This window comes from Anabrus simplex, chromosome 1 (genome assembly GCF_040414725.1).
Source record: "Anabrus simplex isolate iqAnaSimp1 chromosome 1, ASM4041472v1, whole genome shotgun sequence".
Classification (NCBI taxonomy): Eukaryota; Metazoa; Arthropoda; class Insecta; order Orthoptera; family Tettigoniidae; genus Anabrus; species Anabrus simplex.
In genome coordinates this window covers 183,112,081-183,126,753 of record NC_090265.1, presented here as the reverse complement: position 1 = coordinate 183,126,753, position 14,673 = coordinate 183,112,081, and the positions used below count along the sequence as shown (strand labels likewise).

General features: G+C 46.2%; 15 non-coding genes across 15 annotated transcripts; 8 read left to right on the top strand and 7 right to left on the bottom strand.

Moving 5' to 3' along the window:
• Positions 1-847: 847 nt before the first annotated feature.
• Positions 848-919, bottom strand: TRNAH-GUG (transfer RNA histidin (anticodon GUG)). The gene has a single exon. It is a non-coding gene; the product is annotated as a tRNA-His (tRNA).
• A 419-nt stretch (positions 920-1,338) lies between these two features.
• TRNAG-GCC (transfer RNA glycine (anticodon GCC)) lies at positions 1,339-1,409 on the top strand. Its single transcript has one exon. It is a non-coding gene; the product is annotated as a tRNA-Gly (tRNA).
• Positions 1,410-2,472: 1,063 nt separating this feature from the next.
• Positions 2,473-2,544, bottom strand: TRNAH-GUG (transfer RNA histidin (anticodon GUG)). Its single transcript has one exon. It is a non-coding gene; the product is annotated as a tRNA-His (tRNA).
• Positions 2,545-2,963: 419 nt separating this feature from the next.
• Positions 2,964-3,034, top strand: TRNAG-GCC (transfer RNA glycine (anticodon GCC)). The gene has a single exon. It is a non-coding gene; the product is annotated as a tRNA-Gly (tRNA).
• A 1,062-nt stretch (positions 3,035-4,096) lies between these two features.
• On the bottom strand, positions 4,097-4,168 carry TRNAH-GUG (transfer RNA histidin (anticodon GUG)). Its single transcript has one exon. It is a non-coding gene; the product is annotated as a tRNA-His (tRNA).
• Positions 4,169-4,587: 419 nt separating this feature from the next.
• TRNAG-GCC (transfer RNA glycine (anticodon GCC)) lies at positions 4,588-4,658 on the top strand. Its single transcript has one exon. It is a non-coding gene; the product is annotated as a tRNA-Gly (tRNA).
• Positions 4,659-5,720: 1,062 nt separating this feature from the next.
• TRNAH-GUG (transfer RNA histidin (anticodon GUG)) lies at positions 5,721-5,792 on the bottom strand. Its single transcript has one exon. It is a non-coding gene; the product is annotated as a tRNA-His (tRNA).
• A 419-nt stretch (positions 5,793-6,211) lies between these two features.
• Positions 6,212-6,282, top strand: TRNAG-GCC (transfer RNA glycine (anticodon GCC)). Its single transcript has one exon. It is a non-coding gene; the product is annotated as a tRNA-Gly (tRNA).
• Positions 6,283-8,108: 1,826 nt separating this feature from the next.
• Positions 8,109-8,178, top strand: TRNAG-GCC (transfer RNA glycine (anticodon GCC)). The gene has a single exon. It is a non-coding gene; the product is annotated as a tRNA-Gly (tRNA).
• Positions 8,179-9,240: 1,062 nt separating this feature from the next.
• On the bottom strand, positions 9,241-9,312 carry TRNAH-GUG (transfer RNA histidin (anticodon GUG)). The gene has a single exon. It is a non-coding gene; the product is annotated as a tRNA-His (tRNA).
• Positions 9,313-9,731: 419 nt separating this feature from the next.
• TRNAG-GCC (transfer RNA glycine (anticodon GCC)) lies at positions 9,732-9,802 on the top strand. The gene has a single exon. It is a non-coding gene; the product is annotated as a tRNA-Gly (tRNA).
• Positions 9,803-10,864: 1,062 nt separating this feature from the next.
• TRNAH-GUG (transfer RNA histidin (anticodon GUG)) lies at positions 10,865-10,936 on the bottom strand. The gene has a single exon. It is a non-coding gene; the product is annotated as a tRNA-His (tRNA).
• Positions 10,937-11,355: 419 nt separating this feature from the next.
• On the top strand, positions 11,356-11,426 carry TRNAG-GCC (transfer RNA glycine (anticodon GCC)). The gene has a single exon. It is a non-coding gene; the product is annotated as a tRNA-Gly (tRNA).
• A 1,062-nt stretch (positions 11,427-12,488) lies between these two features.
• TRNAH-GUG (transfer RNA histidin (anticodon GUG)) lies at positions 12,489-12,560 on the bottom strand. Its single transcript has one exon. It is a non-coding gene; the product is annotated as a tRNA-His (tRNA).
• A 419-nt stretch (positions 12,561-12,979) lies between these two features.
• On the top strand, positions 12,980-13,050 carry TRNAG-GCC (transfer RNA glycine (anticodon GCC)). Its single transcript has one exon. It is a non-coding gene; the product is annotated as a tRNA-Gly (tRNA).
• Positions 13,051-14,673: the final 1,623 nt, after the last annotated feature.

Here is a 14,673-nt window from a genome sequence, read left to right as displayed (position 1 = left end):
TATTTCAGCAACTACAAGCTAAAGACATCCCAGTCCGCCGAGTCTTCCGCATCAAGAATGCAACAGGGCCAACATTCATGGTACGCATCCATGTCCCGAGCGCCACAGATGTTCAACACCTCATTGACCACGGAGCTTACATATATGGCCAACGTCATCGAGTAGAACCGTCCATCTCTCCCCCTAATCCTGTCAGACAACCCACCAATAATTCTCGCCGTCGCCCCCAGGCAGTCAACTTCTCACCTAGTCAATCTGTCAGTCCACCTCCTCACCCATATAGCTTCCTTCCTTACCCACCTCCACCACTCCATCTCATCCGGTACTTAATATCATCCCTTCATAATCTCACTACGTCCTTGCATCTCCTCACCTTTCAATGCTATCCTCACAATCTTCTCTAAATTTCAATCCTGGCGAAAATCCCCTAAAATTCGCACATCCGTAGCCCACCTCCTTAAATTTGTCACATCGCTCCTCCCATCTCACTCATTCCTTGCTCCTCACAGTTATCGTCGCTCCCCTTGGCCCGAGAGATCGCGACACGATCTAGGGGGCCCGCCCCGTCCTTCGGGCGGGGAATGAAAACTCTCAAGCAGCAGCAGCATTCGAGCCAATCTTCTCCAAAATTCAAGCTGCGAGACGCTTACTCCCTTAGCAAGACAGTGAGCCAGCTAGTGATTTAGGGGGATACAAGTAGTCTACAAATTCTCCAAATTGCTAGAAACCTATATGAATCTAACTCCGTGAGATACAGACGAGCATAACAAAATCTGAGCTTAATAATTTCTCCTAAATGAGCACTGTATCAGAATTCAGTAATTACAATTGACAAAATATGTTCGCTTGCCGTGACCAGGATTCGAACCTGGGTTATTGCGGCCACAACGCAATGTCCTAACCACTAGACGATCACGGCTACGGTAAACACACGCCTTTGCGGTTAGTCTTACCTAATATAAGCGGTTTGTTTGCTCCACATAGCAGTGCCGGTGGATTCTGTAGGGACAGCAGACGGCCCCTACTTCCCTTACCGTATGATTTGTCCCATGCTCGGATACTTTACTGCGTAACGACTATTGCTTTGGCGTCATTTAATGTGCAAGAATACCCGGCGACGTTACTACGGTCCTCTTTACAAGGAACTAATGCCTAAAACTTCGAGCCCTCAATGCTATTTCAGTTAACGCACACACTAAAGCGTGGATTTAAACTCCCGAAGCTGAGTACACAATCTGTTATAAGCAAAGTACTGCAACGTCACTATTAAGCACGGTATGTGATGCAACTTCAAGGAAAACACGTCAGGTTTCGTTGATGTTAGCTATCGGTGTCATGGCACCGGTGGTTCAGTGGTAGAATGCTCGCCTGCCACGCGGGCGGCCCGGGTTCGATTCCCGGCCGTTGCATATTTATTTTCAACTTCATATTATTATTTTTCAATCTCCTCCTAATGCTCCCTGCTTGAATTATTTATTTTTCTTAATACGAATGTCCTACAAGGTTGGCATTTCGCTCGGTCACCTTCTAAACGCTTCACCACAGAGGCACCATGACACTGCCCTGCACTGCACTGGATCGACCTCGCACCCCCCCGGGCGCAACAATTCACGGTCTACCGCCACTTCCACGAAAATTGCAGTGTTACGAGGGCTGGAGCGGTGTACCCTTAATCTCGGGTGGTCGACTGAGTTGAGGTGTGTTCGATCCCCACAACAGCATTGCACAAAGTAAATTTCCATGCTTACACACTTCTTCTAAATTCAAATGCCCTGATAGTACCTAAATGAAGGCCTCGGCCACTTCGTTCCCTCATCCGTGCCCATCCCTTCCAATCATTCCATACACCATAAGGCACGTGTACAGCAATGACCGTAAGGCCACCTGGGCGGAGCACAGTTAATTCTTCCCAGTTTCGTCACCCTAACCAAGGTGCCATGATCCAGGTCATTATCGTTGAGTCTGTAGAGTGAGAACCTTCAATGAGTCCGAGAGAGAAGCGATCTATGGACGGTAAACAGGCTAAGAAAGAAAGAAAGAAGCTAAGGAGGAAATAATCGTTTAACGCGCTGCCAGAGTATCCCTACGGCAGATGTATAAAATATATGATTACATTCTGCTATGGCACCACAATGCACCACCTAAATTGAGGGTTGAAATCTAGCATCTTAACGTCTGAGGAACTCACTGTCTTTGTGGTTCCGTAAGCCCATAACTCTAGTTTTGCAGGCATTCGAGCCAATCTTCTCCAAAATTCAAGCTGCGAGACGCTTACTCCCTTAGAAAGACAGTGAGCCAGCTAGTGATTTAGGGGGATACAAGTAGTCTACAAATTCTCCAAATTGCTAGAAACCTATATGAATCTAACTCCGTGAGATACAGACGAGCATAACAAAATCTGAGCTTAATAATTTCTCCTAAATGAGCACTGTATCAGAATTCAGTAATTACAATTGACAAAATCTGTTCGCTTGCCGTGACCAGGATTCGAACCTGGGTTATTGCGGCCACAACGCAATGTCCTAACCACTAGACGATCACGGCTACGGTAAACACATTCTTTTGCGGTTAGTCTTACCTAATATAAGCCGTTTGTTTGCTCCACATAGCAGTGCCGGTGGATTCTGTAGAGGCAGCAGACGGCCCCTACCTCCCTTACCGTATGATTTGTCCCATGCTCTGATACTTTACTGCGTAACGACTATGGCTTTGGCGTCATTTAATGTGCAAGAATACCCGGCGACGTTACTACGGTCCTCTTTACAAGGAACTAATGCCTAAAACTTCGAGCCCTCAATGCTATTTCAGTTAACGCACACACTAAAGCATGGATTTGAACTCCCGAAGCTGAGTACAAAATCTGTTATCAGCAAAGTACTGCAACGTCACTGTTAAGCACGGTATGTGATGCAACTTCAAGGAAAACACGTCATGTTTCGTTGATGTTAGCTATCAGTAAGATGACAACGGTGGTTCAGTGGTAGAATGCTCGCCTGCCACGCGGGCGGCCCGGGTTCGATTCCCGGCCGTTGCATATTTATTTTCAACTTCATATTATTATTTTTCCATCTCCTCCTAATAGTCCTTGCTTTAATTATTTATTTTTCTTAATACGAATGTCCTAAAAGGTTGGCATTTCGCTCGGTCACCTTCTAAACGCTTCACCACAGAGGCACCCTGACACTGCCCTGCACTGCACTGGATCGACCTCGCACCCCCCGGGCGCAACAATTCACGATCTACCGCCACTTCCACGAAAATTGCAGTGTTACGAGGGCTGGAGCGGTGTACCCTTAATCTCGGGTGGTCGACTGAGTTGAGGTGTGTTCGATCCCCACAACAGCATTGCACAAAGTAAATTTCCATACTTACACACTTCTTCTAAATTCAAATGCCCTGATAGTACCTAAATGAAGGCCTCGGCCACTTCGTTCCCTCATCCGTGCCCATCCCTTCCAATCATTCCATACACCATAAGGCACGTGTACAGCAATGACCGTAAGGCCACCTGGGCGGAGCACAGTTAATTCTTCCCAGTTTCGTCACCCTAACCAAGGTGCCACCATCCAGGTCATTATCGTTGAGTCTGTAGAGTGAGAACCTTCAATGAGTCCGAGAGAGAAGCGATCTATGGACGGTAAACAGGCTAAGAAAGAAAGAAAGAAGCTAAGGAGGAAATAATCGTTTAACGCGCTGCCAGAGTATCCCTACGGCAGATGTATAAAATATATGATTACATTCTGCTATGGCACCACAATGCACCACCTAAATTGAGGGTTGAAATCTAGCATCTTAACGTCTGAGGAACTCACTGTCTTTGTGGTTCCGTAAGCCCATAACTCTAGTTTTGCAGGCATTCGAGCCAATCTTCTCCAAAATTCAAGCTGCGAGACGCTTACTCCCTTAGCAAGACAGTGAGCCAGCTAGTGATTTAGGGGGATACAGGTAGTCTACAAATTCTCCAAATTGCTAGAAACCTATATGAATCTAACTCCTTGAGATACAGACGAGCATAACAAAATCTGAGCTTAATAATTTCTCCTAAATGAGCACTGTATCAGAATTCAGTAATTACAATTGACAAAATCTGTTCGCTTGCCGTGACCAGGATTCGAACCCGGGTTATTGCGGCCACAACGCAATGTCCTAACCACTAGACGATCACGGCTACGGTAAACACATTCCTTTGCGGTTAGTCTTACCTAATATAAGCGGTTTGTTTGCTCCACATAGCAGTGCCGGTGGATTCTGTAGAGACAGCAGACGGCCCCTACTTCCCTTACCGTATGATTTGTCCCATGCTCTGATACTTTACTGCGTAACGACTATGGCTTTGGCGTCATTTAATGTGCAAGAATACCCGGCGACGTTACTACGGTCCTCTTTACAAGGAACTAATGCCTAAAACTTCGAGCCCTCAATGCTATTTCAGTTAACGCACACACTAAAGCATGGATTTGAACTCCCGAAGCTGAGTACAAAATCTGTTATCAGCAAAGTACTGCAACGTCACTGTTAAGCACGGTATGTGATGCAACTTCAAGGAAAACACGTCAGGTTTCGTTGATGTTAGCTATCGGTGACATGGCAACGGTGGTTCAGTGGTAGAATGCTCGCCTGCCACGCGGGCGGCCCGGGTTCGATTCCCGGCCGTTGCATATTTATTTTCAACTTCATATTATTATTTTTCAATCTCCTCCTAATGCTCCCTGCTTGAATTATTTATTTTTCTTAATACGAATGTCCTACAAGATTGGCATTTCGCTCGGTCAACTTCTAAACGCTTCACCACAGAGGCACCATGACACTGCCCTGCACTGCACTGGATCGACCTCGCACCCCCCGGGCGCAACAATTCACGATCTACCGCCACTTCCACGAAAATTGCGGTGTTACGAGGGCTGGAGCGGTGTACCCTTAATCTCGGGTGGTCGACTGAGTTGAGGTGTGTTCGATCCCCACAACAGCATTGCACAAAGTAAATTTCCATGCTTACACACTTCTTCTAAATTCAAATGCCCTGATAGTTCCTAAATGAAGGCCTCGGCCACTTCGTTCCCTCATCCGTGCCCATCCCTTCCAATCATTCCATACACCATAAGGCACGTGTACAGCAATGACCGTAAGGCCACCTGGGCGGAGCACAGTTAATTCTTCCCAGTTTCGTCACCCTAACCAAGGTGCCACCATCCAGGTCATTATCGTTGAGTCTGTAGAGTGAGAACCTTCAATGAGTCCGAGAGAGAAGCGATCTATGGACGGTAAACAGGCTAAGAAAGAAAGAAAGAAGCTAAGGAGGAAATAATCGTTTAACGCGCTGCCAGAGTATCCCTACGGCAGATGTATAAAATATATGATTACATTCTGCTATGGCACCACAATGCACCACCTAAATTGAGGGTTGAAATCTAGCATCTTAACGTCTGAGGAACTCACTGTCTTTGTGGTTCCGTAAGCCCATAACTCTAGTTTTGCAGGCATTCGAGCCAATCTTCTCCAAAATTCAAGCTGCGAGACGCTTACTCCCTTAGCAAGACAGTGAGCCAGCTAGTGATTTAGGGGGATACAGGTAGTCTACAAATTCTCCAAATTGCTAGAAACCTATATGAATCTAACTCCTTGAGATACAGACGAGCATAACAAAATCTGAGCTTAATAATTTCTCCTAAATGAGCACTGTATCAGAATTCAGTAATTACAATTGACAAAATCTGTTCGCTTGCCGTGACCAGGATTCGAACCTGGGTTATTGCGGCCACAACGCAATGTCCTAACCACTAGACGATCACGGCTACGGTAAACACATTCCTTTGCGGTTAGTCTTACCTAATATAAGCGGTTTGTTTGCTCCACATAGCAGTGCCGGTGGATTCTGTAGAGACAGCAGACGGCCCCTACTTCCCTTACCGTATGATTTGTCCCATGCTCTGATAATTTGCTGCGTAACAACTATGGCTTTGGCGACATTTAATGTGCAAGAATACCCTGCGACTTTACTACGGTAATCTTTACAAGGAACTAATGCCTAAAACTTCGAGCCCTCTATGCTATTTCAGTTAACGCACACACTAAAGCGTGGATTTGAACTCCCGAATCTGAGTACACAATCTGTTATCAGCAAAGTACTGCAACGTCACTGTTAAGCACGGTATGTGATGCAACTTCAAGGAAAACACGTCAGGTTTCGTTGATGTTAGCTATCGGAGACATGGCAACGGTGGTTCAGTGGTAGAATGCTCGCCTGCCACGCGGGCGGACCGGGTTCGGTTCCCGGCCGTTGCATATTTATTTTCAACTTCATATTATTATTTTTCAATCTCCTCCTAATGATCCCTGCTTGAATTATTTTTTTTTCTTAATACGAATGTCCTACAAGGTTGGCATTTCGCTCGGTCACCTTCTAAACGCTTCACCACAGAGGCACCATGACACTGCCCTGCACTGCACTGGATCGACCTCGCACCCCCCGGGCGCAACAATTCACGATCTACCGGGCGAGTTGGCCGTGCGTGTAGAGGCGCGCGGCTGTGAGCTTGCATCCGGGAGATAGTTGGTTCGAATCCCACTATCGGCAGCCCTGAAAATGGTTTTCCGTGGTTTCCCATTTTCACACCAGGCAAATGCTGGGGCTGTACCTTAATTAAGGCCACGGCCGCTTCCTTCCAAATCCTAGGGCTTTCCTATCCCATCGTCGCCATAAGACCTATCTGTGTCGGTGCGACGTAAAGCCCCTAGCAAAAAAAAAAAAAAAATTCACGATCTACCGCCACTTCCACGAAAATTGCAGTGTTACGAGGGCTGGAGCGGTGTACCCTTAATCTCGGGTGGTCGACTGAGTTGAGGTGTGTTCGATCCCCACAACAGCATTGCACAAAGTAAATTTCCATGCTTACACACTTCTTCTAAATTCAAATGCCCTGATAGTACCTAAATGAAGGCCTCGGCCACTTCGTTCCCTCATCCGTGCCCATCCCTTCCAATCATTCCATACACCATAAGGCACGTGTACAGCAATGACCGTAAGGCCACCTGGGCGGAGCACAGTTAATTCTTCCCAGTTTCGTCACCCTAACCAAGGTGCCACCATCCAGGTCATTATCGTTGAGTCTGTAGAGTGAGAACCTTCAATGAGTCCGAGGGAGAAGCGATCTATGGACGGTAAACAGGCTAAGAAAGAAAGAAAGAAGCTAAGGAGGAAATAATCGTTTAACGCGCTGCCAGAGTATCCCTACGGCAGATGTATAAAATATATAATTACATTCTGCTATGGCACCACAATGCACCACCTAAATTGAGGGTTGAAATCTAGCATCTTAACGTCTGAGGAACTCACTGTCTTTGTGGTTCCGTAAGCCCATAACTCTAGTTTTGCAGGCATTCGAGCCAATCTTCTCCAAAATTCAAGCTGCGAGACGCTTACTCCCTTAGCAAGACAGTGAGCCAGCTAGTGATTTAGGGGGATACAGGTAGTCTACAAATTCTCCAAATTGCTAGAAACCTATATGAATCTAACTCCTTGAGATACAGACGAGCATAACAAAATCTGAGCTTAATAATTTCTCCTAAATGAGCACTGTATCAGAATTCAGTAATTACAATTGACAAAATCTGTTCGCTTGCCGTGACCAGGATTCGAACCTGGGTTATTGCGCCCACAACGCAATGTCCTAACCACTAGACGATCAAGGCTACGGTAAACACATTCCTTTGCGGTTAGTCTTACCTAATATAAGCGGTTTGTTTGCTCCACATAGCAGTGCCGGTGGATTCTGTAGAGACAGCAGACGGCCCCTACTTCCCTTACCGTATGATTTGTCCCATGCTCTGATACTTTACTGCGTAACGACTATGGCTTTGGCGTCATTTAATGTGCAAGAATACCCGGCGACGTTACTACGGTCCTCTTTACAAGGAACTAATGCCTAAAACTTCGAGCCCTCAATGCTATTTCAGTTAACGCACACACTAAAGCGTGGATTTAAACTCCCGAAGCTGAGTACACAATCTGTTATAAGCAAAGTACTGCAACGTCACTATTAAGAACGGTATGTGATGCAACTTCGAGGAAAACACGTCAGGTTTCGTTGATGTTAGCTATCGGTGACATGGCAACGGTGGTTCAGTAGTAGAATGCTCGCCTGCCACGCGGGAGCCCGGGTTCGATTCCCGGCCGTTGCATATTTATCTTCAACTTCATATTATTATTTTTCAATCTCCTCCTAATAGTCCTTGCTTTAATTATTTATTTTTCTTAATACGAATGTAATAAAAGGTTGGCATTTCGCTCGGTCACCTTCTAAACGCTTCACCACAGAGGCACCCTGACACTGCCCTGCACTGCACTGGATCGACCTCGCACCGCCCGTTCGCAACAATTCACGATCTACCGCCACTTCCACGAAAACTGCAGTGTTACGAGGGCCGGAGCGGTGTACCCTTAATCTCGGGTGGTCGACTGAGTTGAGGTGTGTTCGATCCCCACAACAGCATTGCACAAAGTAAATTTCCATGCTTACACACTTCTTCTAAATTCAAATGCCCTGATAGTACCTAAATGAAGGCCTCGGCCACTTCGTTCCCTCATCCGTGCCCATCCCTTCCAATCATTCCATACACCATAAGGCACGTGTACAGCAATGACCGTAAGGCCACCTGGGCGGAGCACAGTTAATTCTTCCCAGTTTCGTCACCCTAACCAAGGTGCCACGATCCAGGTCATTATCGTTGAGTCTGTAGAGTGAGAACCTTCAATGAGTCCGAGGGAGAAGCGATCTATGGACGGTAAACAGGCTAAGAAAGAAAGAAAGAAACTAAGGAGGAAATAATCGTTTAACGCGCTGCCAGAATATCCCTACGGCAGATGTATAAAATATATGATTACATTCTGCTATGGCACCACAATGCACCACCTAAATTGAGGGTTGAAATCTAGCATCTTAACGTCTGAGGAACTCACTGTCTTTGTGGTTCCGTAAGCCCATAACTCTAGTTTTGCAGGCATTCGAGCCAATCTTCTCCAAAATTCAAGCTGCGAGACGCTTACTCCCTTAGCAAGACAGTGAGCCAGCTAGTGATTTAGGGGGATACAAGTAGTCTACAAATTCTCCAAATTGTTAGAAACCTATATGAATCTAACTCCGTGAGATACAGACGAGCATAACAAAATCTGAGCTTAATAATTTCTCCTAAATGAGCACTGTATCAGAATTCAGTAATTACAATTGACAAAATCTGTTCGCTTGCCGTGACCAGGATTCGAACCTGGGTTATTGCGGCCACAACGCAATGTCCTAACCACTAGACGATCACGGCTACGGTAAACACATTCTTTTGCGGTTAGTCTTACCTAATATAAGCCGTTTGTTTGCTCCACATAGCAGTGCCGGTGGATTCTGTAGAGACAGCAGACGGCCCCTACTTCCCTTACCGTATGATTTGTCCCATGCTCTGATACTTTACTGCGTAACGACTATGGCTTTGGCGTCATTTAATGTGCAAGAATACCCGGCGACGTTACTACGGTCCTCTTTACAAGGAACTAATGCCTAAAACTTCGAGCCCTCAATGCTATTTCAGTTAACGCACACACTAAAGCATGGATTTGAACTCCCGAAGCTGAGTACAAAATCTGTTATCAGCAAAGTACTGCAACGTCACTGTTAAGCACGGTATGTGATGCAACTTCAAGGAAAACACGTCATGTTTCGTTGATGTTAGCTATCAGTAAGATGACAACGGTGATTCAGTGGTAGAATGCTCGCCTGCCACGCGGGCGGCCCGGGTTCGATTCCCGGCCGTTGCATATTTATTTTCAACTTCATATTATTATTTTTCAATCTCCTCCTAATAGTCCTTGCTTTAATTATTTATTTTTCTTAATACGAATGTCCTAAAAGGTTGGCATTTCGCTCGGTCACCTTCTAAACGCTTCACCACAGAGGCACCCTGGCACTGCCCTGCACTGCACTGGATCGACCTCGCACCCCCCGGGCGCAACAATTCACGATCTACCGCCACTTCCACGAAAATTGCAGTGTTACGAGGGCTGGAGCGGTGTACCCTTAATCTCGGGTGGTCGACTGAGTTGAGGTGTGTTCGATCCCCACAACAGCATTGCACAAAGTAAATTTCCATACTTACACACTTCTTCTAAATTCAAATGCCCTGATAGTACCTAAATGAAGGCCTCGGCCACTTCGTTCCCTCATCCGTGCCCATCCCTTCCAATCATTCCATACACCATAAGGCACGTGTACAGCAATGACCGTAAGGCCACCTGGGCGGAGCACAGTTAATTCTTCCCAGTTTCGTCACCCTAACCAAGGTGCCACGATCCAGGTCATTATCGTTGAGTCTGTAGAGTGAGAACCTTCAATGAGTCCGAGAGAGAAGCGATCTATGGACGGTAAACCGGCTAAGAAAGAAAGAAAGAAGCTAAGGAGGAAATAATCGTTTAACGCGCTGCCAGAGTATCCCTACGGCAGATGTATAAAATATATGATTACATTCTGCTATGGCACCACAATGCACCACCTAAATTGAGGGTTGAAATCTAGCATCTTAACGTCTGAGGAACTCACTGTCTTTGTGGTTCCGTAAGCCCATAACTCTAGTTTTGCAGGCATTCGAGCCAATCTTCTCCAAAATTCAAGCTGCGAGACGCTTACTCCCTTAGCAAGACAGTGAGCCAGCTAGTGATTTAGGGGGATACAGGTAGTCTACAAATTCTCCAAATTGCTAGAAACCTATATGAATCTAACTCCTTGAGATACAGACGAGCATAACAAAATCTGAGCTTAATAATTTCTCCTAAATGAGCACTGTATCAGAATTCAGTAATTACAATTGACAAAATCTGTTCGCTTGCCGTGACCAGGATTCGAACCCGGGTTATTGCGGCCACAACGCAATGTCCGAACCACTAGACGATCACGGCTACGGTAAACACATTCCTTTGCGGTTAGTCTTACCTAATATAAGCGGTTTGTTTGCTCCACATAGCAGTGCCGGTGGATTCTGTAGAGACAGCAGACGGCCCCTACTTCCCTTACCGTATGATTTGTCCCATGCTCTGATACTTTACTGCGTAACGACTATGGCTTTGGCGTCATTTAATGTGCAAGAATACCCGGCGACGTTACTACGGTCCTCTTTACAAGGAACTAATGCCTAAAACTTCGAGCCCTCAATGCTATTTCAGTTAACGCACACACTAAAGCATGGATTTGAACTCCCGAAGCTGAGTACAAAATCTGTTATCAGCAAAGTACTGCAACGTCACTGTTAAGCACGGTATGTGATGCAACTTCAAGGAAAACACGTCAGGTTTCGTTGATGTTAGCTATCGGTGACATGGCAACGGTGGTTCAGTGGTAGAATGCTCGCCTGCCACGCGGGCGGCCCGGGTTCGATTCCCGGCCGTTGCATATTTATTTTCAACTTCATATTATTATTTTTCAATCTCCTCCTAATGCTCCCTGCTTGAATTATTTATTTTTCTTAATACGAATGTCCTACAAGATTGGCATTTCGCTCGGTCACCTTCTAAACGCTTCACCACAGAGGCACCGTGACACTGCCCTGCACTGCACTGGATCGACCTCGCACCCCCCGGGCGCAACAATTCACGATCTACCGCCACTTCCACGAAAATTGCAGTGTTACGAGGGCTGGAGCGGTGTACCCTTAATCTCGGGTGGTCGACTGAGTTGAGGTGTGTTCGATCCCCACAACAGCATTGCACAAAGTAAATTTCCATGCTTACACACTTCTTCTAAATTCAAATGCCCTGATAGTTCCTAAATGAAGGCCTCGGCCACTTCGTTCCCTCATCCGTGCCCATCCCTTCCAATCATTCCATACACCATAAGGCACGTGTACAGCAATGACCGTAAGGCCACCTGGGCGGAGCACAGTTAATTCTTCCCAGTTTCGTCACCCTAACCAAGGTGCCACCATCCAGGTCATTATCGTTGAGTCTGTAGAGTGAGAACCTTCAATGAGTCCGAGAGAGAAGCGATCTATGGACGGTAAACAGGCTAAGAAAGAAAGAAAGAAGCTAAGGAGGAAATAATCGTTTAACGCGCTGCCAGAGTATCCCTACGGCAGATGTATAAAATATATGATTACATTCTGCTATGGCACCACAATGCACCACCTAAATTGAGGGTTGAAATCTAGCATCTTAACGTCTGAGGAACTCACTGTCTTTGTGGTTCCGTAAGCCCATAACTCTAGTTTTGCAGGCATTCGAGCCAATCTTCTCCAAAATTCAAGCTGCGAGACGCTTACTCCCTTAGCAAGACAGTGAGCCAGCTAGTGATTTAGGGGGATACAGGTAGTCTACAAATTCTCCAAATTGCTAGAAACCTATATGAATCTAACTCCTTGAGATACAGACGAGCATAACAAAATCTGAGCTTAATAATTTCTCCTAAATGAGCACTGTATCAGAATTCAGTAATTACAATTGACAAAATCTGTTCGCTTGCCGTGACCAGGATTCGAACCTGGGTTATTGCGGCCACAACGCAATGTCCTAACCACTAGACGATCACGGCTACGGTAAACACATTCCTTTGCGGTTAGTCTTACCTAATATAAGCGGTTTGTTTGCTCCACATAGCAGTGCCGGTGGATTCTGTAGAGACAGCAGACGGCCCCTACTTCCCTTACCGTATGATTTGTCCCATGCTCTGATAATTTGCTGCGTAACGACTATGGCTTTGGCGACATTTAATGTGCAAGAATACCCTGCGACTTTACTACGGTAATCTTTACAAGGAACTAATGCCTAAAACTTCGAGCCCTCTATGCTATTTCAGTTAACGCACACACTAAAGCCTGGATTTGAACTCCCGAAGCTGAGTACACAATCTGTTATCAGCAAAGTACTGCAACGTCACTGTTAAGCACGGTATGTGATGCAACTTCAAGGAAAACACGTCAGGTTTCGTTGATGTTAGCTATATGAGAGATGGCAACGGTGGTTCAGTGGTAGAATGCTCGCCTGCCACGCGGGCGGACCGGGTTCGGTTCCCGGCCGTTGCATATTTATTTTCAACTTCATATTATTATTTTTCAATCTCCTCCTAATGATCCCTGCTTGAATTTTTTTTTTTTCTTAATACGAATGTCCTACAAGGTTGGCATTTCGCTCCTTCACCTTCTAAACGCTTCACCACAGAGGCACCATGACACTGCCCTGCACTGCACTGGATCGACCTCGCACCCCCCGGGCGCAACAATTCACGATCTACCGGGCGAGTTGGCCGTGCGTGTAGAGGCGCGCGGCTGTGAGCTTGCATCCGGGAGATAGTTGGTTCGAATCCCACTATCGGCAGCCCTGAAAATGGTTTTCCGTGGTTTCCCATTTTCACACCAGGCAAATGCTGGGGCTGTACCTTAATTAAGGCCACGGCCGCTTCCTTCCAAATCCTAGGGCTTTCCTATCCCATCGTCGCCATAAGACCTATCTGTGTCGGTGCGACGTAAAGCCCCTAGCAAAAAAAAAAAAAAAATTCACGATCTACCGCCACTTCCACGAAAATTGCAGTGTTACGAGGGCTGGAGCGGTGTACCCTTAATCTCGGGTGGTCGACTGAGTTGAGGTGTGTTCGATCCCCACAACAGCATTGCACAAAGTAAATTTCCATGCTTACACACTTCTTCTAAATTCAAATGCCCTGATAGTACCTAAATGAAGGCCTCGGCCACTTCGTTCCCTCATCCGTGCCCATCCCTTCCAATCATTCCATACACCATAAGGCACGTGTACAGCAATGACCGTAAGGCCACCTGGGCGGAGCACAGTTAATTCTTCCCAGTTTCGTCACCCTAACCAAGGTGCCACCATCCAGGTCATTATCGTTGAGTCTGTAGAGTGAGAACCTTCAATGAGTCCGAGGGAGAAGCGATCTATGGACGGTAAACAGGCTAAGAAAGAAAGAAAGAAGCTAAGGAGGAAATAATCGTTTAACGCGCTGCCAGAGTATCCCTACGGCAGATGTATAAAATATATGATTACATTCTGCTATGGCACCACAATGCACCACCTAAATTGAGGGTTGAAATCTAGCATCTTAACGTCTGAGGAACTCACTGTCTTTGTGGTTCCGTAAGCCCATAACTCTAGTTTTGCAGGCATTCGAGCCAATCTTCTCCAAAATTCAAGCTGCGAGACGCTTACTCCCTTAGGAAGACAGTGAGCCAGCTAGTGATTTAGGGGGATACAGGTAGTCTACAAATTCTCCAAATTGCTAGAAACCTATATGAATCTAACTCCTTGAGATACAGACGAGCATAACAAAATCTGAGCTTAATAATTTCTCCTAAATGAGCACTGTATCAGAATTCAGTAATTACAATTGACAAAATCTGTTCGCTTGCCGTGACCAGGATTCGAACCTGGGTTATTGCGCCCACAACGCAATGTCCTAACCACTAGACGATCAAGGCTACGGTAAACACATTCCTTTGCGGTTAGTCTTACCTAATATAAGCGGTTTGTTTGCTCCACATAGCAGTGCCGGTGGATTCTGTAGAGACAGCAGACGGCCCCTACTTCCCTTACCGTATGATTTGTCCCATGCTCTGATACTTTACTGCGTAACGACTATGGCTTTGGCGTCATTTAATGTGCAAGAATACCCGGCGACGTTACTACGGTCCTCT